The 23,090-nt window shown below is 40.4% G+C and overlaps 1 protein-coding gene across 3 annotated transcripts in view; it reads right to left on the reverse strand.

The window, feature by feature from the left end:
- The window catches only part of SPIC (Spi-C transcription factor), a 69,517-nt gene that overhangs the window by 25,901 nt on the left and 20,526 nt on the right, over nt 1-23,090 (reverse strand). For all 3 annotated transcript variants that reach the window (XM_084957408.1, XM_021092694.2, XM_084957407.1), the window contains one exon: nt 2,634-2,740. The gene's annotated coding sequence lies outside the window, so the exon portion shown is untranslated. The remainder of the gene's footprint in view (nt 1-2,633; nt 2,741-23,090) is intronic.

Raw genomic sequence — 23,090 nt, forward strand, 5'->3', positions numbered from 1 at the left:
TAAGGATCTGGCGTTGCCATGAGCTGTGGTGTAAGTTGCAGCCGTGGCTTGGGTCCTGGGTTTCTGTGGCTCTGGCATAGGCCGGCGGCTACAGCTCCAATTTGACCCCTAGCCTGGGAACCTCCATGTGCCAAGGGAATGGCCCAAGAAATGGCAAAAAGGGACCAAAAAAAAAAAAAATCTATTTGAAAATAAAGGAAGAGGAGTTCCCGTTGTGGCTCAGCAGTTAAGATCCTGATATAGTGTCTGTGAGAATGTGGGTTCGATCCCTGGACTCGCTCAGTGGGTTAAGGATCCAGTGTTGCTGCAAGCTACGGCACCGCTGCATGATACGTACAGCATAGGTGGCAGATGTGGCTTAGACCTGACGTTGCTAATGCTATGGTGTAGGCTGGCAGCCGCAACTCCAATTTGACCCCTAGCCTGAGAACTTCTATATGCTTCAGGTATGGGCATAAAAGAAGGAAGAAAGAGAGAGAGGGAGGGAAGGAAGGAAAGAAAAGAAAGGAAGGGGAGAAAAGGCATGTGTTATCAAAATATCATGAGATGCTAATGCCCAGAATGGATATAGCCGAGATCACTTTGAAGTATGAATTGGTTTACATTGTGCTGTTTACCAAATACGACGGCCACCAATAAGAGAAGCAGGAACTGTGAGACTGCTTCCCACCTGAAGTGGGGATCGCCGTATGGACGATCAGCTTCTCACGGCCAGATGTTGCAGGACTTTCAGTTTGGAAACAAATCCATTAATTTTGACAAAAGGTTTTGTTCCGTTTTTAATCCTGTGGTTTAGATTAACAAAAATTAAGAAGTCTGACAATACCAATTACATGGAGAAGATGTGTCTAGTAGGAGTGTAACCTGGGACACCATGTAGGAAAATAACTAGTTATTAGTAAAGCTTAGCCCACAGATCCATTCTCAAGAGGGTACACAAGAGATAATTTTATACATGATTGCCAGGATATGCATAGAAAGATGTTAGCAGGCATGTTTGTAATGAGAAGATCTGCAAACACCTGATCTCTCTCTCTCCCCCCACATATGGATAAATAAATACATAGATATATAAACATATATACACACTGACAAGAGAATAAACTGTGGTATGTTCACATAATGGAATAACATAGAAGAGTGAGAATGAATAAAATACAGCTAAATGCAATAACATGGAAGAATTTTGAAAATACAAAATTCCGTGAAAAAACTAAAACCCAGGAAACCACTTAAAACATGACAGGGTTTTGGAGTTCCTGTTGCGGCACAACGGAAATGAATCCGACTAGTATTCATAAAGATGTGGGTTAGATCCCTGGCCTCACTCAGTGGGTTAAGGATTCTGTGTTACAGTGGCTGTGGTGTAGGCTGGCAGCTCAAGCTTCAGTTTGACCCCTAGCCTGGGAACTTCCACATGCAGTGGGTGCGGCCCTAAAAAGCAAAAAGTGATAATAAAAATAAAATAAAATATGACAGGATTTTTACAAGGTTCAAAAATAAACAACTAAATCTATTTTAATTTATTTATTATTTATTTTTTGCTTTTTAGGGCCACACCTGAGGCATATGGAGGCTCCCAGGCTAGGGGTCGAATCAGAGCTACAGCTGCCTGCCTACACCACAGCCACAGCAACGCCAGATCCGAGCCGCATCTGCAACCTACACCGCAGTTTACTGCAATGCCAGATCCTTAACCCAGTGAGCAAGGGCAGGGATCAAACCCGTAACCTTATGGTTCCTAGTTGGATTTGTTTCTGCTGCTCCACAACGGGAACTCCCTTATAACCATTTTAAATCAAATTTTCTTTTTTTTCCTTCTTTCTCTGTTTCTGTTTTTCTTTATATCTGTCTATCTATTTGTCTGTCTATCTTTATGTGGTAAGTGTGTAAAACAAGCAAACAATAAACACCAAGTTTAGGGCAGTGAATAGTCCTAGGAGGGGCAAACAGGGAGATGGCCTAGGGGGTAGCACATAATTCATTTAAAATATTTTGGTTTTTGGACCAAGAGATGGGTTTATAGGTGTCCATTTTGTTAAAATGAAAACACATTTGCTTTTATGTGTTTCAAACAACATACTAAAGTAGTAAGCCACAGGCAAAGGGAACAAGGGATTACAAAGCTATCTAACAGTGAGAGTGAAGTCCCAAAAAAGAAAATTCCTTTTTTTTTTTTCTTTGTTTTCTTTAAATGGCTGCACCTGCAGGATGTGGTTGTTCCCTGGCCAGGGATCAAACTCGAGGGCCTGAAGCGAACCGAGCTGCTGTAGTCAGGTTCTTACCCCACTGTGCGACCATGGAACTCCAAAAAAGAAAATTCAAAGGAAACACTTTTGTTTTGAACAATGAAAACACTCATCAGTCAGTGTTAGAAAATTACATTTTTCATTATATTAAAACCCTGCGTGATTTAAACATAATCTGTAAATTAGAAGTATGACAGTAATAAAGATGCATAAAGTTTACACGACCTCATCTCAGCCTCATTCCTAGTGTTATTTCTTATTTGAAGTCCTGTATACTGAAGTAGGAATGATTTTGCCATTCAATAACAGCATGTCTCACATATGAACCCGCTAGATCCATGTCTCTTAGCATGCTACTTGGAAAAAATGTAAAAGCAGACCAACCTGGTTTTAAATATATTTGGTAAGGCATCTTATTTTGTTCAGTGAGAAGCCAAAGTTCCTGGTTACTTTTCTTTTGCATTTGTGCATGGTGGGAATGCCCATGGTTTCTGTGGAAAAGAAGTTAAAGATTCAATTGTCAGATTTGCGGTACTAGATGCTACTAACCCAGAATGCTCATGGGTTTAAGAGGATCATTATCAGTTGAAGTTCAAGTGAGAGCCTCCACGGACTTGGAAAGGGGAGAGATAGTATTGCCCCCATTCAAAAAAAAAAAAAAAAAGTATTGTCCGCATTTGATGAAACATCAAGAAGAATAAAACCAACCTCTGAGTTCCCATCATGGCTAAGTGGTTAATGAACCTGACTAGTATACATGAAGATGTAGGTTCAATCCCTGACCTTGCTCAGTGGGTTAAGGATCTGGCGCTGCCATGAGTAGTTCTGCCACATGTAGTTCGCAGACACAGCTTGGAGCCTGTGTTGCTGTGGCTGTGGTGTAGGTCGGCAGCTACAGCTCTGATTCGACCCCTAGTCTAGGAACCTCCATGTGTCACGGGTGCAACCCTAAAAAACAAACGAACAAACAAACAACAACAACAACAAAACCTCAAAGTCTCCTGAAGGAGATGGTTTAAGGGGTATGTCCAAAACCAGAATGGGTCATTCAGAAGGCAGGGCTACTACTCAAGGAATGAGCCAATCCCAGAACTGTCCAAGAAGTATCTGGAGGGAGAAGCTATCCGCTTCTGGGTAAAGTCATCTCTGTGGTGGAGATAGATGCAGGGTGTGGTCCCGTGAATATCAGAATACTTTCAGGGACTCTGAAACCACCCTTATTCTGAGCCCAGAGCCAGATCAAGGGTGAGCCGGGTAGGCAGGATCCAGAAACAGCAACCTACAATATCTAACTCTAAAATAACGCCACAAACACACAGAGGTAGAAGAAATATTTTTGGTTTTGTTAGTTTGTTTGTTGGTTGGTTTTGGTTTTCAGCAGGATCTTTATTTACCTCCTCTTCCCCAACCACATCACAGAGCACAGATAGCCAGGTACCCACGAGGGCTGTCAGCTGTTCAGTTTGTATAGAAATCATGCATCTCATTGATTCTTCAACAAGAAACTTAATGTGTAAAAAGACTTCAGGTGTGTTTGAAATGTCTGCCCTTCCCTGCATTCTAGTCACTGGAAATTAGCTGTGTAGAATTTTTACTCAAATGTAGACACGTTTTCTGTGCGCACTTGCTAGTAACTACTTCACGTGTTTCAGATAGTGTTTTCTTCTGACAGTTCCTCCTCCCAGAAGCTGCTGGACAGGACTGTAAGTCGCCGGAAAAAATGTTTGATAAACTGGGGGTTAGAGAAGTGAGACCTCTGAACCCCTCCTTCTCATAACCATGGTCTCAGAGCTGCTTTCGTTTATTCCTTCAAATAGAGATGGTTCTAGATGCTAGGATATATTCGTGGACAAAGCAAAGATTCCTGTCTTTTGTAGCATTTCTGCAGGGGGTAAACAGATAATAAGCATGAGCTTGATGAATAAGTAAATTACGTGGCAAAATATATGATAAGTAGTTTATTTTAAAAAAAGAAAGAAAGCTGAGTAGGGTAAGGAGAAACAGGAAGGGGAGAAGTTCCCCTTTTCAGCAGGGTCATCAGCCATGCCATATTAAGATGGTAGCATTTGTGTAAAGACTGGAAGGAGGTGCGGAAGTGAACTGTTCCATAGCCAGTAAGACAACAGGTCAAGGGCTGAAGGACAAGTTGGTACCAAGAGGTTCTTAGGTGGGATAGTCCCAGTTAATTACAGGATTGTATTGGTTGCTTGGGGAGAATAAAGTGATCTTTTTCCACCTTTCCCGCCCTCAGAACTCACTTTTTTTTTTTTTGTCTTTTTGCCTTTTCTAGGGCCGATCCTGCAGCACATGGAGGTTCCCAGGCTAGGGGTCTAATTGGAGCTGCAGCTGCTGGCCTACACCACAGCCACAACCACAGCAACACAGGATCCAAGCCACGTCTTTGACCTACACCATGGCTCACAGCAATGCCAGATCCTTAACCCACTGAGCAAGGCCAGGGATCAAACCTGCAACCTCATGGTTCCTAGTCGGATTTGTTAACCATTGCAACACGATGGGAACTCCAGAACTCACTTCTAAATGCTTTAAATGTCACACTACTGTTTCAGGGAGATTGATTTTTGAGTACGTAAAAAAGTAGGCCCTACTCTCAGCATGCCTACTTGTTTCTATCTCTTCTGGTGCCATTAGACATCCAGAGTGACTTGCTCTGGGTAGAGGAAGCATCTACATTTTTCCTCTAGCTTTGGAATGAGAGTTTGAAAACCTCTACATTAGGATTAAGTCACAACTGGAAGTAGAAATACCCTACTGGGAATTTTAGGCTGATTTGGTAGCTATCATTTTAATCCCTGAAATTGGATTTAGGGAATCCCAGTTGCTAATGCCCTATGGCAATTTTAGACAGAAGATAACACCTTGGCCTCAGTTGCTTTCCACACTGTTTCAAATACAAGGCCTACAGGCATTAAAAAAATCATTAATCACATAAGGAGATTAAGCAATCTGAAGAATCAGTAGTAACTGCTGAAAACAGAGGTCACCACACCAGGACTTCTGACATTGGGGCTGTCAGCCATAGGCTGTACAATAATTATGTTGGGTAATGTTTAAGGAGATAAAACACAAGACTGAAAACTGGATAATTAACTTTTTTATTTTTATTTTTTCCCTTTTTTAGGGCTGCACCCTTGGAACGTGGAAGTTACTGGGCTAGGGGTCAAATTGGAGCTACAGCTACTGGCCTAAGCCACAGCCACAGCAACTCAGGATCTGAGCCTCTTCTGTGATCTACACCACAGCTCATGACAACACTGGATCCTTTAAGCACTGAAAAGGCCAGGGATCGAACCCTCATTCTCATGGATTGTAGTCGGGTTGGTTACCACTGAGCCACAATGGGAACGCCAATCCTACCAGGTTTTAATGTAGAGGGCTTTCACTACCATTCTGTTCTATTTGTTTATTCTTTTTAGGGCTGTACCCGAAGCATACGGAAGTTCCCAGGCTAGGGGTCCAATCAGAGCTGCGCTACCAGCCTGAGCCACAGCTGCAGCAATACCAGATCTAAGCTGCATCTGTGACCTACACCGAAGCTCAGGGCAACGCTGGATCCTTAACCCACTGAACTGGGCCAGAGACAGAACTCGCCTCTTCATTGATGCTAGTAGTGTTTATTACTACTGAGCTACGACAGAACTCCTGTCCTAATTATTTATTAATTTTTCGTTATTATTTCCTCTTTATCCTGGAGTTATTTATGTTTTTAATTTCAAAATACAATATCTCAAGGGTTTTTAATATGTTTTTTGTTATTTTTAACTCAGTAGTGATTATACCATGTTCTCTAATCACTTACCATTGACTTTTTAAAAAATTAGTAACGAAAACAGAGCCCAACAAAGTTTCTTCATAAGAGGCCAGGTAGTAAATATTTTAGGCTTTGAAAAACTATAGTTTCTGTGGCATATTCTTTAATGGAATGTTATATAGCCATTACAATGAGGATTTTTAAAACATCAATATGGAACGCTAAGATACATCATAAAGTCAAAAATGTAAGATACCAGTGTGCACAGGTATCAATAATTCAATTTTCTTTTTCTTTTTAGGGCCATATTTGTGGCATATGGAGGTTCCCAGGCTAGGGGTCAAATCAGATCTCTAGCCACTAGCCTGCATCACAACCACAGCAACATGGGATCCAAGCCACGTCTGTGACATACACCACAGCTCACAGCAATGCTGGATCCTTAACCCACTGAGTGAGGCCAGGGATCAAACCCGAAACCTCATGGTTCCTAGTTGGATTTGTTTCCGCTGCACCATGATGGGAACTCTAAAAAATATAAAACTTTTAAAAATTATAGGCTATTTTATTTTTTAAAATTATTTTAATCAATCATGTGATGCATATTTAATATACACTTTTCTCCCTTGTCCAGAAGGGATTTTTTACAACTAGGAATAAAATTTACTGTGAAAACAGGTAAGGATATTTCATTAACACTTGTTCTTAATAGAATAAAGCAACCCTCTTAAATGTTGCCAAAACAAAAAAATAAAAACCCTTGAGTCTACATTTAAAAACTGGTTATTTGTGGTTTTTAAAAGTTATATTTTTTAAGGAATTACCTCTTGTCCCAAGTCTATTGTTCGGATTCCAGAAGAAATTAGCTCTTTTAAAAAGCTGACAAGGAGTTCCCATCATGGCGCAGTGGTTAACGAATCCGACTAGGAACCATGAGGTTGTGGGTTCGATCCCTGCTCTTGCTCAGTGGGTTAAGGATTCAGCGTTGCCGGGACCTGTGGTGTAGGTTGCAGATGCGGCTCGGATCCCGCATTGCTGTGGCTCTGGTGTAGGCTGGCAGCTACAGCTCCGACTGGACACCTAGCCTGGGAACCTCCATATGCCGCAGGAGCGGTCCAAGAAATGGCAAAAAAAAAAAAAAAATTTAAAAAAAAAAATAAATAAATAAAATAAAAAATAAAAAGTTGACAAAAATTAAAATCTATGTCTGAGAGTCGTAGAACTGAAAATGAGTTAGAAAAGTTGAACTTCAAAAGCATTGTGAGAGAAGCAGCAGAGGGCAGGACAAGAGCATAAACTTTGGAAATCCTTTACTATGGAATAGCTGTGGGAATAGGAATTTGAATAATGGTTCATCTATTGGTTCGTTTTTCTCATCTGTAAAGCAGACCAGTACCAGTTTCCTTGGCTGTTCTGGATCAACTGAGAACATACAACCCAGAGACGGAGCACTGAACAAGGGCTGGTGTTCTCCCTCTTCCCTTGGTGTAATATCACATAAAAGGAAATGTGGGATAATATGCTGCTTCGTTTTTGTTTTTTGCTTTTTTTGAAAATTAAAAGAAAATGATAAAATAATACATTTGCCAAGCAATTTTACCTTATTTAAACCGAAAACTGATAAAAGAGCACATGAGAAGTTCCCACTGTGGCTCAGTAGAAACGAATCTGACTAGCATCCAAAAGGATGCAAGTGCAATACCTGGCCTTGTTCAGTGGGTTAAGGATCCAGCGTTGCTGTGGCTGTAGCGTAGGTCAGCAGCTACAGCTCCAATTCCACCCCTAGCTTGGGAACTTCCAGGATCTGGGCAACACCTGAGCTATTCATCCCCGAACCACTGAGCAAGGCCAGGGATCTAACCTGAATCCTCATGGATACTAGTTGGATTCATTTCCACTACACCACAACAGGAACTCCAGCTCTACTTATTTTTGTTCCTATATGTTGTAGACTAAACATATGTTACCAGAAAGAAAGAAAAAAAACATTTGCCATTGAGGTTTAGAAACCAAAACTCAGAATTTAATCTGTCCACTAAGCTAAATATTGGAGAAGCAGAGTTCCCATTGTGGCTCAATGGGTGAAGAACCCAACAATATTGTCCAAGAGAATACAGATTTGATCCCTGGCCTTGCTCAGTGGGTTAAGGATCTGACATTACCACAAGGTGTGGCGTAGGCCTGCAGCTGCAGCTCTGATTTGAATCCTAGCCTGGCAGGTGCAGATATTAAAAAAAAAAAAAAAAAGAAAAGAAAAGAAAAGAAAAGAAATATTGGAGAGGCATACATTTAGAAATTAAGTTGTGGAAACAACATTTTAAATAGTAAGGTTCTGACAACGTTATAAAAAGACAATAATTGCCCATGTTAATAAAAATTGTTTTTTTTAACCATTCACAGCAATGTTTTCTTTTCTTTTCTTTTTTTTTTTTTTTGGTCTTTTTGTCTTTTTAGGGCCGAACCGGAGGCATACGGAAGTTCGCAGGCTAGGGGTCCAATTGGAGCTGTAGCCACCAGCCTACGCCAGAGCCACAGCAACACGGGATCTGAGCCATGCCTGTGACCTACACCACATCTCTTGGCAACACCTGATCCTCAACCCACTGAGTGAGGCCAGAGATCGAGCCCAAATCCTCATGAATGCTAGTCGGGTTCGCTAACCACTGAGCCATGATGGGATCCCCTCTTTTTTCTTTTTAGGGTCACATGCAAGGCATATGGAAGTTCCCAGGCTAGGGGTCTAATCGGAGCTACAGTTGCCAGCCTGCACCACAGCCACAGCAATGCCAGATCCAAGCTACGGCTGCAACCCACACCACAGCTCATGGCAACGCTGGACACATCCCACTAAGTGAGGCCAGGGATTGAACCCGAGTCAGAGTTTTCCACTGTGCCACAATAGGAACTCCAAAATCTTCAATTCTTTTCCATCTGTGATTCAATGCCCATGACAGCATAAAAGACCCCTTTGTTGTTCACTTCTGTGTTATATTTACTTCAATTTTTTATTTTTATTTATTTATTTTTGTCTTTTTGTCTTTTCTAGGGCCACACCTGTGGCATATGGAAATTCCCAGGCTAGGGGTCTAATCAGATTTGTACCTGCCAGCCTACACCACAGCCACAGCAACGTGAGATCCGACCAGTGTCTACGACCTACACCACAGCTCACGGCAACACCAGATCCTTAACCCACTGAGCAAGGCCCGGGATCGAACCTGCAACCTCATCGTTCCTAGTTGAATTCGGTAACCACTGAATCTCGACAGGAACTCCTATTCACTTCCATTAAAAAAAAAAAATCAGCGTCATTGAGGTACATTAAAAGATAAACTTAGGAGCTCCCATCGTGTCTCGGTGGTTAATGAACCTGACTAGCATCCATGAGGATGAGGGTTTGATCCTTGGCCCCCCTCAGTAGGTTAAGGATCTGATGTTGCTGTGAGCTGTGGTGTAGTTGCCGATGAGGCCCCGATCCTGCACTGCTGTGGCTGTAGCCTAGGCCGGTGGCTACAGCTCCGATTCAACCCCTAGCCTGGAACCTCCACATGTCACAGGTGTGGCCCTAAAGACAAAAAAAAAAAAAAAAAAAAAAAAAAGATAAACTGAGACATGTTAAAATTTACAAGAGTTTATTTGAACAAACATCAATTTGAATCAGGCAGCACCAAACTGAAAGTGGTTAGAAAATGGTTAGTCTACAGACAGAAACCAGGAGAAAGGTTCTTGTAGAGCAGACGAGGAAGCAAAGCAAGAAAATTATTTGATTGACTATAGCTTAAGCAGTGGCTTTATTTGGGAAAGCCCAGTTAGCTGTTCATGACTGGTTATTCTTAAAAACCATCTTCTTGGATATGAATGCATTTCCAATTGATTCTGGCTTAGGTTTTATTTTGCTTAAGTAAGCTACCAAGGCATTAGAACCATCTCAGTTTGTGTTTTTGTTTACTTTAACAGATATAATTTACATTCAGTAAAATTTACCTATTTATTATATAGCTCTATTTAATATTATATGGGGAGGAGGGGGTCCCAACCAGTGTAGCAAGGCAAGAAAGAGGTATAAAAAGTATATAGACTGGAAAGGAAAAAGTAAAGTTGCTTTTATTTGAAGATGATATCATCACCTATTTATATAATTCTAAGAAGTCCACGAGGAAAAGCTGTTAGTACTAGTAAATGAATTTAGCAAGGCTGTAGAATATGAAATTAACATACAAAAATCAATTGATTTCTACATACTGACAAGAAATAATTGGACATTGAAATTTAAAAACAGCATCATTTATAATAGCTTTTTTTTTTTTTTTTTTTTTGTCTTTTGTCTTTTTAGGCTGTACCTGCAGCATATGGAGGTTCCCAGGCCAGGGGTCGAATTGGAGCTGTAGCCACTGGGCTACACCATAGCCATTGCAATGGGGGATCTGAGCCACGTCTGTGACCTATACCACTAAGCTCATGGCATTGCCAAATCCTTAACCCACTGAGCGAGGCCAGGGATCCAACCTGCGTCCTTGTGGATGCTAGTCAGATTCCTTTCCACTGAGCCATGATGGGAACTCCTATAATAGCATTTTAAAAACATACTTAGGGAAAAATATGTGTAAGGCTTGAATACTGAAAACATTGTTGAGAGAAATTAAAAAGCGCTTAAGTGGAGAGTTAACCAACTATAATGGAAAAAAATAAACATCATTAAAAAAAATAAGTGGATGGAGTTTCCCTTGTGGTGCAGCGGAAACGAATCCATCTAGGAACCATGAGGTTGTGGGTTCGATCTCTGGCCTCTCTTAGTGGCTTAAGGATATGGCGTTGCCGTGAACTGTGGTGTAGGTTGCAGACGCCACTCTGATCCTGCATTGCTGTGGCTTGTGGCATAGGCCAGCGGCTACAGCTCTGATTTGAACCCTTTCCTGGGAACCTCCATATGCCTCGAGTGTGGCCCTAAAAAGCAAAAAAAAAAAAAAAAAAAATTAAAATTAAATAAGTGGAGAGTTATACAATGTTCATGGATTAGAAGACTCAATACTGTTAAGGTATCAAATCCTCTCAAATTTAATCACGGACAATGCTAATCAAATTTCAGGATATGACCTGTAGAAATTGACAAGCTGATTGCAACATTTATATGGAAGTCAAAAAAATCTAAAACAAAACAATTTTTAAAAGAAGAACAATGTTAGAGACTTACCATAAAGCTACAATAATCAATATTGGCATAAGAACAGACATATAGGTCAATGGAACAGAATAGAGAATCCAAAAATAGACTTACATGTGTATACTTTCTTAATAAAGCTAGAATAATTTGATATCCAGATGGGGGAAAAATAAACCCTAATCTTTACCTCATAACATGTATAAAAATTAGTTTGAAATGATTCAAAGATTTAAAGTAAAGAGGTACAGGAGCTCCCATTGCGGCTCAGCGGGTTAAGTTTTTTTTTTTTTTTTCTTTTATCCTGTTCTTGTGATTTCCAATTTGGTTTTGGTAGAAAATCAAATCATACTTAATATGTTTTTTGAACATCTGGTATTAGGTAGGAGAGAAAGGCAGTTCTCTGGATTGAATTTTTGCTTTCCTTAAATAAGAAACTATTAAAGAAATTATACCTCTTCATTTTTCTTACACTTAGAAAAAGGCAAAGATTTTCAGAAAATGAATGCAGTATAACCTAGAGCTAAAAGTGACTCTGTAAGTTATTAACTGTGCTTTTGTGTATCTGCACTCATTCTCTGAAGCAAACTCATTTACATTTTTCTTTTTTGGCCACTGCCTGGAAGCACATGGAGTTCCTGGGCCAGGGGTCAGATCCAAGCCATAGTTGGAACCTAAGTTGCAGCAATGCCAGGATCCTTAACTCACTGTGCAGGGCAGAGATCGAACTTGTATCCTAGTGTGCCCAAGAGGCGGCCAATCATTTTGCACCACTTTGGAAACTACCCAATTCATTTAAATGTTATATTTCTTCCTATCTATCTTCTCATCTATTTTTGGTATCTTATTTCTCATCTTAAGAAATCAAGAAAAATCATTAAGAGCTCGGATTCTTAAGGCTGGAGACAGACTTCTTGGGTTGAAATCCCAGTTCTGTCCATTTTCCAAGTTCAATTTTTCCTAGGCCTAATATTAATAACAGTGACATCACTGATATTATTTATTATATGGCACAGAAGGGTTAAGTAACTTGACCAAGGTCACATAGCCCTATCTACCTGGAATAAGCCTCACCTTTATGGAAATTCTATGCAGAGGCGAGTTAATCCTGACCCTCCCATTCAAGTCTGGGAAAGCAAAATTCCTTTCAACCCACCAGCATTGACTGAGCACCTGCAGAAACAGGACAAGGCTTTAGCCCTTTGGGTCTTGAGATTCTCAAGGGGAGGTAAATGAGGAAACAATCTAAGTAGTTATGCATGAGAAACAGACATGGGAAAGAGTTTGGGGAGCTTAGTTAAGCATGGGTGTGGGCTGAGGGTTGGAATTCATCAGGAAAAGCCACAGAGAGGAGGGACCTTGGAAAGGAAGCCTTAAAACATGCTCTTCATAATCATCTTGAATCAACAGACTCTGTTCACATAAAATATAATTTTTGTAATAGTCCTTCCAAAATGAACTGTCAAAGCTAGTCTGGTATAGGGAGTTCTCTCTGGCTCATCAGGTTAAGGATCCAGCATTTTTACTGCTTGGGTTGCTGGTGTGGCATGGGTTTGATTCCTGGCCCAGGAACTTCCACATGCTGTGGGCATAGCGCCCCCCAGAAAGCTACTCTCGTGTACATAAGGTGACCAGTTGTCCCTGTTTACCTGAGACTGAAGGGTTTTCTCAGGTAGTGGGACTTCCAGTTCTGAAACTCAAGAGTTAAAACCAATCTGGGCAAAGTGGGAGAGTTAGTTGCCGCAGTAGGAAGTAAGCTATAATAATGCTTGCTAGCATTTGTCCATTACCTGTAATGTGCTAAAGGGACACTGTTCTAAGCACTTTGCACATGTTAGCTCATTCAATTCTCCCAATAACCTCGCCCCTAGTTGAATACTATCATTAGCTCCATTATGGAATGAAGGAAATCAAAGCACACAGATTCTCAAGGTCATAAATCCAGGAAGTGGTGGGACCAAACCCAGGCAGGGTCCTTCTAGGTTGATCTTCTTCACCATTGTTCCATTCTGGGCAAATATCAAAACAACCAGCTGCATTTTATGGCTGAGTACCTTGGATCTCCCAGTAAAATCAGAAGGGTAAGATTTGAGAACCAAAGCATTAAAAACATCTCTTAATTTGAACCCAGGAATGGCAGACTCCCAAGTCCCTGACTCTCTAGGGAAGAATTCCTCCTGCTTTGGTTGAAGTACTAGATCCCTAACACACTTTGCGATGAGTCCCTACCTGTTTCCAGACTTAAATCACTGTTTGAGTGGGACTCAATCTCAACACTGCTCAGCTAATATCTGAGAACTAAGATGCCACATCAAGTCGCTGCATGCTGTGGCCAAAGAAAAAGCTATCATTAGTTGACAATGCACTATGTGCTTGGCATTGTTCTGAAGATTGCCTATATTAAATCATTTAACCCTTATTTCTTGTTTTAGTCATATGCATACCTGCTGAAGAAAAGAAATTCGAAAGTTAATTTTCATCCTCTTTCACTATTGATGGTGGCTAGTTGGATACAATAAACCGATGGGGAATGGAAAATATGTTTATTTTTCAATTAGTACTTCTCCTAGTATACAAAGAATTTTGTTTTATCAGAGCTAATCTCTGCCTTTGCAATATTCTGATTTATAACCTGTTTGATTTATAACCACGAGTTCTCATTGTGGCTCAGTGGGAATCTGACTAGTATACATGAGGATGCAGGTTTGATTCCTGGGCTTGCTTAGTGGGTTAAGGATCTGCTGTTGCTGTGAGCTGTGGTATAGGTCAGTGGCTACAGCCCTTATTCTGCCCCTAGCCTGGGAACCTCCACATTCGGAGGGTACAGTCCTTAAAAAACAAAACAAAACAAAACACCTCCAAGGAGGGAGAAACCATAACTTTCCTTTGAATCCTAAGCCTAGTGAATCAAAAGCCTTTTTGGAAAGGAAATGCAATCACAGCTAGGATTCTACCAGTCAATCTCATCAACAGTGAATTATATTTTTATCATTTTTTATACATCCTAGCCCAAAATGTACTCCCCCCTTCTCCTCCACCCCTTTGCTTCTCCATGCATCACCTTGTGATCTCAATTCCCAGACAACCAGACAAGGGATTAAACTGGGCTGCAAACAACAACAACAACAACAACAACAAAAACCCGGGCTGCAGCAGTGAAAGCACCGAGTCTCAACCACCAGACCACCAGGCAACTCTTAATAAATGCTTCTTTTAAAAAACTTTCTTTTTTAGGGAGTTCCTGTTGTGGCGCAGCAGAAATGAATCCGACTAATAACCATGAGGTTGCAGGTTCGATCCCTGGCCTTGCTCAGTGGGTTAAGGATCTGGCTTTGCCATGAGCTGTGGTATAGGTCAGACACAGCTCAGATCCCAAATTGCTGTGGCTGTGGCATAGGCTGGCAGCTGTAGTGCCAATGCGACCCCTAGCCTGGGAACTTCCATGTGCCTTGGGTGTGGCCCTAAAAAGCAAAACAAAAAACAAAACAAAAACAAAACAAACAAACAAAAAACCCAAAACCAAAAAACCCCCACAACTTTCTATTTTAAATTAATTCCAAACTTTAAGAAGTTGCAAGAATGACAGTCTCTCATTGGCTGAGCTCTTGCCAGACAAGAAGAAAATCTTTCTTCTTTCTGCTAGTGATAGTCAAGTAGTGTCACTTCTGGCCAGAGATCCTTCTTCGGATCTGACTTGGAGTGGTACGGTGTGTGTGTTGTGTGTGTACATGAGACCTACCCATTCTGGTCTCCTGACTCCATTTTAGTGAGATTTTCCTTTAATTATCATACACTTTAAATCTGCGGGAGTTCCTCAGCCTTTCTTTGTTCTTCATAGCATTGACATTTTGAAGGTTGATTCTCTCATAGACTGTCCATCAATGTGGTTTCCATACAATTAGATACAGATCCTGTACTTTGGGCATAAATGCAACATGTGTTTTCAGTATGTCCTATCAGGATATAAATGATCTCAGTTTTTTCCACTACCAGTAACATGAACAACAGATGCTTCTTGAACTGAGTAGCGAAGATTACGTACAATCACACAAATGAATTTTATAATTCTCTCTTATCCTCTATTTGTATTATTAAGAAGCAATTTCTTCTTCAGATTCTCGCTCTTGATGAACTACATAGGTGTGATTAGATTACATTAGAGTGGGTAAGAATACAGGCTTTATTACCTGACACATTGGTTCATATCCCTGATTCTGTTTAGTAATTGTGACCTTGAACAAATTAACTCCTTAGTTTCCTCCTTCAGAAACTGATCATAATGAGAGTGTCTGCAGTCCATTTGTCCCTAAGGAGTATTACATGAAATAAATATAATATAGCACTTAGCTCTTGGCTTGCCACAAAGTAAGTCCTCAATAAAAATTAGTTGATGGTTATTATTCTAATTAACCCATTCAGTGGTGAGCAGACAGCTACTTCTCCCTGAAACTTTCTCAACTTCTTTTGACATTGGGATGGGGCCATATGATCAATTCTGGCCACAAGACTATAGGCGGAGGTGCCTCACGTCACTTCTAGGCTGAGGACCTTACAAGCTGGCGCTCTTCCTCTTGGAGGCTGCATATTTCAGATGGAGTAGCTATAAGGTGGAGATAGGTTGCCCATCACCTTCAGAATTTAAATGAATGAGAAGTAATATTTAGAATAGATAACTAACAAGGACCTACTATTTAAGCACAGGGACATCTACTCAATGTTCTGTAATAACTAATGCACTCATTTTACAGAGGTAAAAGAAACTGAAAATGACTGGATATGTGTATATGAATAACTAAATCATTTTGCTGTACACCCAAAATTAACACAACATTGTAAGTCAACTATATTCTAATAAAATTTTTAAAAGTCAGCAAAAATTAAATAAATAAGAAGTAGATTTTGTTTTAAGCTGTTATTATATTTTACTATAGTAGAATCTAACATTTCCTTGAAAAAGGAGATGTCCACATTATGTGTGAACAGTGTTCTGACAGTTATTCAAAAGACTAAAATAGGAGTTCCTATCATGGCTCAGTGGTTAACGAATCCGACTAGGAAGCGTGAGGTTGCGGGTTCGATCCCTGGCCTTGCTCAGTGGGTTAAGGATCCGGCGTTGCCATGAGCTGTGGTGTAGGTCAAAGACATGGCTCGGATCCTGTGTTGCTGTGGCTGTGGTGTAGGCCGGCAGCTACAGCTCTGATTAGACCCCTAGCCTGGGAATGTCCACATGACTCGGGTGTGGCCCTAGAAAAGACAAAGACAAAAAAGACTAAAATATATTGTTGATTTTATCTTTACTGATTGTTGACTCTATGTTTATTGATACTCATTCCACAAATATTTATTGAGCACCAGCTGCATGCCTGGCCTAGCAAGTGGCAAGCAAAACCAGAGTTCTGGTAATCATAAAGCTAACAGTCTAATGGGGGAGCAGACAAATACAGTATAAGCAAATGCAAAAGTGTAACCAGTCTTACACTACGAAGAAGGGAGAAGGACCACAGTGCTCTGAAAGACTGTCACTGAGAAATGAGATGGACTGCTAGCTACACATCTTGGATAGCTTGGCTTTGTAGCCTCAGCTATATTCTCTGTAAAATGAGTACATTGGCCTGACTGATCCAGAAGGTCCTCTTCCTGCTCTAATATTCTATATTTCCGTGTAGACTCCTTTTTTCCTTGTTTGTGTGAGCACTTTTTAATTTAAAACAAACAAACACTAATTTAGCAGATACATTGGCTAGCACATGAGGCAATGTGACTTCTTTTCTTACTGCTAATTTAAATCCAATAATGTTAGGCAGCCTCCCTCAGTGTTTTTGCTGAAACTTTGGAATAATGCCTACTAATCATCTTCAGGGGAACTTTGTGAGCCATGAGTAAGCAAGTTTCATCGAGTGACAAAAGCAGGGAGGCCTACATCCATTTAGCAAAGATGACCCTCTCTAGGGTAGAATTTGAAAAGCCTCTATAGAAATCTGAGGGTTGGGGAGCTATTTCTTCCTCAAGTTACCTGAATTCCCATATTATTCATAACTCTGAAAAATCTTGGAACAACCATGTAAGTATTTTGGGGAATAGCATTCTTTTTTTTTTTTTTTTTTTTTTTTTTTTGGTCTTTTTGCCTTTTCTAGGGCCACTCCTGCAGCATATGGAGATTCCCAGGCTAGGGGTCTAAGCGGACCTGTAGCTGCCAGCCTACACCACAGCCACAGCCACAGTAACGCGGGATCTGAGCCGCATCTGCGACCTACACCACAGCTCATGGCAATGCCGGATCCTTAACTCACTGAACAAGGCCAGGGATCAAACCTGCAACCTCACGGTTCCTAGTCGGATTCATTAACCATTGAGCCATGACAGGAACTCCCTAGCATTCTTTTTTCTAATGCTTGAGTGTGAATGTCTTATGGTAACTGGAAGTCACTGAGGGGTGAGGAAGGGAAAGAGCTCAGAAAGACCTGGAGATTGAAGGACTTGGCCAGAGAATGCAGATTTGAGTCTATATGCAGAGATCTTATGCTTTAGGAAGGCTACCAGGCTGAAGAGACCACTGGAAATGAAGAGTCAAGGAACAGTAATTTTATGTCACAGTGTTGCAAGGGGCCAACAATGAGTACCTGGCATGTTTGTTACCAAAGAAGTTCACTACCTCATACCAAGCACCATAATGACATGAAATAGTGGTCTTACAAAATCTAAAGAAAGAACAGTCATGGTACTTTCAGAAAAGCAAGGGATATGATATTCCCCCTGTAATGACTGGAGGTTTTGCTAAGAGTGGCATAACACTTGTATACCCTAGTTAGGTGTCCAAGAGGAAAACGACAGAAAAAAATTAGCACAATTTTTAATTCATGTGACTTTGATTCCCACGTTGATGCCAGCGAAAAAGCCAATACATAACTGCAGAATAACTTAAAAAAAATTACATGACTAAGCAAAACTGATATTAACAAGTCAGTTCTTCTTTTTGTAAAGGACTCGAAACTTGCTAACATAATAGGAGCAGTTTTCTCATGCCCATAAAACCATTTTCACATCCCACATCTTGCCAGTTTGGTATTTCCTTCCTTTATTTCTTAAAAGATTTCAGACATTTTGAAAGGAGAGAAGAAGTCAATTAAAATGCATTTAGACTGTTCTTTTAAAATTCTGATAGGATGAAAATTTAAATTATCAGAAACAATTAAATATGAGAGGGCTTTTTTTGAGACAGTTAATATTCTGCATCCTTGAGGGAAAATACTATATTTTGTTAAAAGTAAATGTGGTTTTTCAAAATTTATTCTAGGAAAGTAATTTACTTTACTTCATATTATTCTTGAGTTGTCTCAAACATCATGTCCATATACAGTAATGAACTCTTCTAAGAAAAAAAAAATTTTTTTTTCCCACAGTAGTACACATACCTAGTATTGTGAAAGGATTTTGGAGGTTCCCAGGCTAGGGGTCGAATTGGATCCATAGCTGCCGGCCTACACCACAGCCACAGCAACACAGGATCCGAGCCGTGTCTTCAACGTACCCCACAGCTCACGGCAAAGCCAGATCCTTAACCCACTGAGCGAGGCCAGGGATCGAACCTGAAACCTCATGGTTCCTAGTCAGATTCGTTAACCACTGCGCCATGACGGGAACTCCCAAATCTTGTTCTTTTTAAATTAGTTTAACTAGTTTCTATAATAGACTCTTACAGGGAATGTCAGCATATAAAACACATGAGGAGGTCCTGTTGTGGCACAGTGGAAATGAATCTGACTAGTATACATAAGGATGTAGGTTCCATCCCTGGCCTCACTCAGAGGGTTGGAGATCTGGTGTTGCCATGAGCTGTGGTGTAGGTTGCAGACATGGCTTGGATCCCACATTGGTGTGGTTGTGGCGCAGGCTGGCAGCTATAGCTGTGATTCGACCCCTAGCCTGGGAAATTTCATATGCTGTGGTTGGCCCAAAAAAGTAAGAAAAAAAGAACAAGAAAAAAGATAAAACACATGAAAGCCACCCTGGTGGGAAAGAGGATTGAGGACCCCAATCCAAACTCAATCTAGTATTCATTTTAAATAAACTTTGCCTCACTACATCATCACCCGAGTCTAGCAAAGTATCTGGCACAGATATTCGCTGAAGGAATAAATTATGCTGCCTCAGTCAATATCAAATAGAGAGCATCATTTAAAATACATAGTATAAAATTTATAAAAATAAATAATACCTAAGTATCCATTAACAGATGAATGTATAAAGAAGATGTGTAGGAGTTCCCATCGTGGTGCAGCGGAAATGAATCCAACTAGGAACCATGAGGTTGTGGGTTCGATACCTCAGTGGGTTTAGGATCCGGCATTGCCGTGAGCTGTGGTGTATGTTGAAGATGCAGCTCGGATCCTGTGTTGCTGTGGCTGTGATGTAGGCCAGCAGCTATAGCTCTGATTAGACCCCTAGCCTGAGACCCTCCATATGCCTCAAGTGTGGCCCTAAAAAAAAAAAAAAAAAAAAAAAAAAAAGATGTGTACACACAAATGGAGTACTACTCAGTCATAAAGAAGAATGGAATTTTGTCATTTGCAGCCACATGAATAGACTTTGAAGACATTATGCTAAGTGAATTAAGTCAGAAAAAGACAAATACTATTACCATTTCGCTTATATGCAGAATCTTAAAAATACACCAAACTAACAAATACAACAAAAAAGAGGTAGACTCAGATATAGAGAAAAAACTAGTGGCTACCAGTGGGGAGAGGGAAGAGGAGGCAACACAGGCACTAGGGTTTAAGAGACACAAACTATTAGGTATAAAATAAGCTACAAGAACATACTGTACAACACAGGGAAGATAACCAATATTTTAGAACTTATAAATGGAGTATAACCTTTAAAATCGTGAATCACTATATTGTACACGTGTAACATATAATATTCTACAGCAACTGTACTTCAATGAAAGAAAATAAATTTTAAAAATGATGTAATAATATAAACAATTATTTAGTATATTACTTATTTTTGCTTTTAAGGGCTGCACCTGCGGCATATGGAGGTTCCCAGGCTAGGGGTCGAATCGGAGCTACAGCTGCCTGCCTACACCACAGCCACTGCAGTCATATCTTTAACCCACTGAGTGGGGCCAGGGATTGAACCAGAATCCTCATGGATACTAGATGGGTTCATAACCGCTGAACCACAATGGGGACCCCTGAGAATTATTATTATTATCTTTTCTACGGCCACACCCATGGCACATGGAGGTTCCCAGGCTAGGGGTCTAATAAGAGCTGTAGCCGCCAGCCTACGCCAGAGCCACAGCAACATAGGATCTGAGCCACGTCTTCGACCTACACCACAGCTCACGGCAACACCAGATCCTTAACCCACTGAGTGCTGCCAGGGATCCAACCCACAACCTCATGGTTCCTAGTCAGATATGTTAACCACTGAGCCACAACGGGAACTCCCTGAGAGTTATACTTTCGAGTTCAGTAGAGTCCCATGCCAAAGTTAACCAAAAGCTTAAGTAGCTTGTGTCCACTTTGCCTGGACACTCTTCCCTGATTTTCCAGTGACTGGCTTCTTCACCCTTCAGGCTTCAGCTAAAATGTTACTTTCTTCCAGGCCTTCTGGGACCCTTCTATTTAAAATAATCTCTTTTCCCCAGTTAATTGCATTTTATCACATTACCTTACCCTTTTCCTCCTCAGAGTTTATTGTAATCTATATGTATCTTGTTTGTTTATTTGTTTACATGTTGAAAGTGACATGTTCTGCCTCCTTTGGGGAAAGGCCTAGGGCCAAGCGAAGTGGCTGGTCTACTTCCAGGGCTCAAGGAACATTTGTTAAATGATGAATAAATAATCAAACATGTTTGGTGCCCCAGAACACACTTGTCCATAGTGAGCTTAGAATTTCTTTTTTTTTTTTTTTGGTCTTTTTAGGGCTGCAACCACAGCATATGGAGGTTCCCAGGGTAAGGGTTGAATAAAAGCTGTAGCTGCCAGCCTAGGCCATAGCAACACCAGATCCGAGCCTCATCTGCGACCTACACCACAGTTCATGGCAACGCTGGATCCTTAACCCGCTGAGTAAGGCCAGGGTTAGAACCGGTGCTCTCATGGATACTAGTCAGATTTGTTTCCCCTGAGCCATGACAGGAACTCCAAGCTTAGAATTTAATAGAAGTTTGAAAACAGTTTGTGCTTGGAATGGCTGTGGATGGAAGGGATCCCCATTCCCTGGGAGGCAGCCTGGAGGGACAGAAGTCTTTAATCTCAGTATCAGTCTGCTGTTTGAACACCCCAGACTCACTTCCTTCCATCTATGGTTCTTAACCTCACTTTCCTCAGCTATAAATGAGAACAATAATATTACTTTTGATGCCCACTGGCCACCCCCCCCCCTTTTCCACGCTTACTAATAAGGTTCACATGAGGCTGAGGCAAGGGGTCTATGGGAGTCTGTGTTCAGTGGATGGGAGGTAAGGGGTTAGATGACTCATTGTGAGCCAATGAATAGAATTTCATTAAGTGGCCTGAGACTCAAATGAGGATTCTGGACTTCAGATGGAGAGGGTCTACCAGTTTGCATGAAAGACTCAGGAGCTTCCTAAAAAGGCCCTTCTTCTAAAGGAATTAGTTACTGGAAGAGAAAGCCAATTTCCAGTGTCCCATGTTGTTTACCACTCAGATTTGAGGAGCTTCTGCATCATGTCAAAACCGAGAAATGAACAAGCTGTTTGCACACAAAAACTTTAGTGGGACACAGTTGGGGAAGGAACATCTTGTTGTTCTCTGTAGTGTGTTGAGAGCACAGTGTGAAGCTCCATGGGTGATGGCACCAAAACGTCCACCTGTATCTATCCCATTACTTGGAGGCTGACAGGACATATCTGTGGCCAGGAATATTCTAGTCGCATCTAGAAGACAGAATCTAAAGAAACACTCTTGGATAAGCAATGAGATCCTGCTGTATAGTACAGGGAACTATATCTAGTCACTTGTGATAGAATTTAATGCAGGATAATGTGAGAAAAAGAATATATATATATGTGTGTGCGTGTGTGTGTGTGTGTGTGTGACTGGGTTACTTTACTATACAGTAGAAAATTGATAGAACACTGTAAACCAACTATAATGGAAAAAATAAAAAATTACTAAAAAATAAAAGTTTCAAATTAGAAAAAAAACCACTATTATTATTAATGAATTTCCATCTTTTCATTTCACTTTCATGTCTCTACAACAGAACATTTGCCAGTGTTAAAAAGGATGAGGAAATTCTACATGTATTGATACAGAATATCTGCCAAGACATGTTAAGTGTAAAATCATAAAGAACGATGTAATTATGCAAACATTGATAATAAAGGAAATATACATATATATGTATAGAAGACATCAGAAGGATACACAAGACTATTTATAGTGATTAATTCTGAGAAGGTGACTCTGGGTGTGGAAATGTGGGGTGAGAGAAATTTTTCACTACTCTTTTTGTACTACTTGTATTTCTTTTTTGGCCATATATACATATGCATATGTTATAACATATTACTATATATATAACTTGTTAAATAATATACATTGCAAAAAATAAAATTGAAAATGACTACTAAGTTAGTCTGAACTTTTTCATATTGACTATTACTATCCATCCCCCCCCAAAGGACATATTTAGAAAATATATACTTTCAGTTTTCCTATATATGAGAAATATTTTGTTATTTATGTTCTTTTTTTTTTTTTTTTTTTTTTTATAAGGATGTTTCTTATTTTGGGAAGGCTGGTTTCATTCCTAAAGGCAGAAAATAGCAATAGTGTTTAAGAGGTCTGGTTTGATGTCAAACAACTTGGGGTCCAATATTAGCTCTGCATCTATGGCTGTGCCACTCTGAACTCACTCGATTTTGTCCAAT

This window comes from Sus scrofa, chromosome 5 (genome assembly GCF_054392235.1).
Source record: "Sus scrofa isolate SSC_HxYL_T2T_F1_AM1 chromosome 5, Sscrofa_HxYL_maternal_Yorkshire_Landrace_v2.0, whole genome shotgun sequence".
Taxonomy (NCBI): Eukaryota; Metazoa; Chordata; class Mammalia; order Artiodactyla; family Suidae; genus Sus; species Sus scrofa.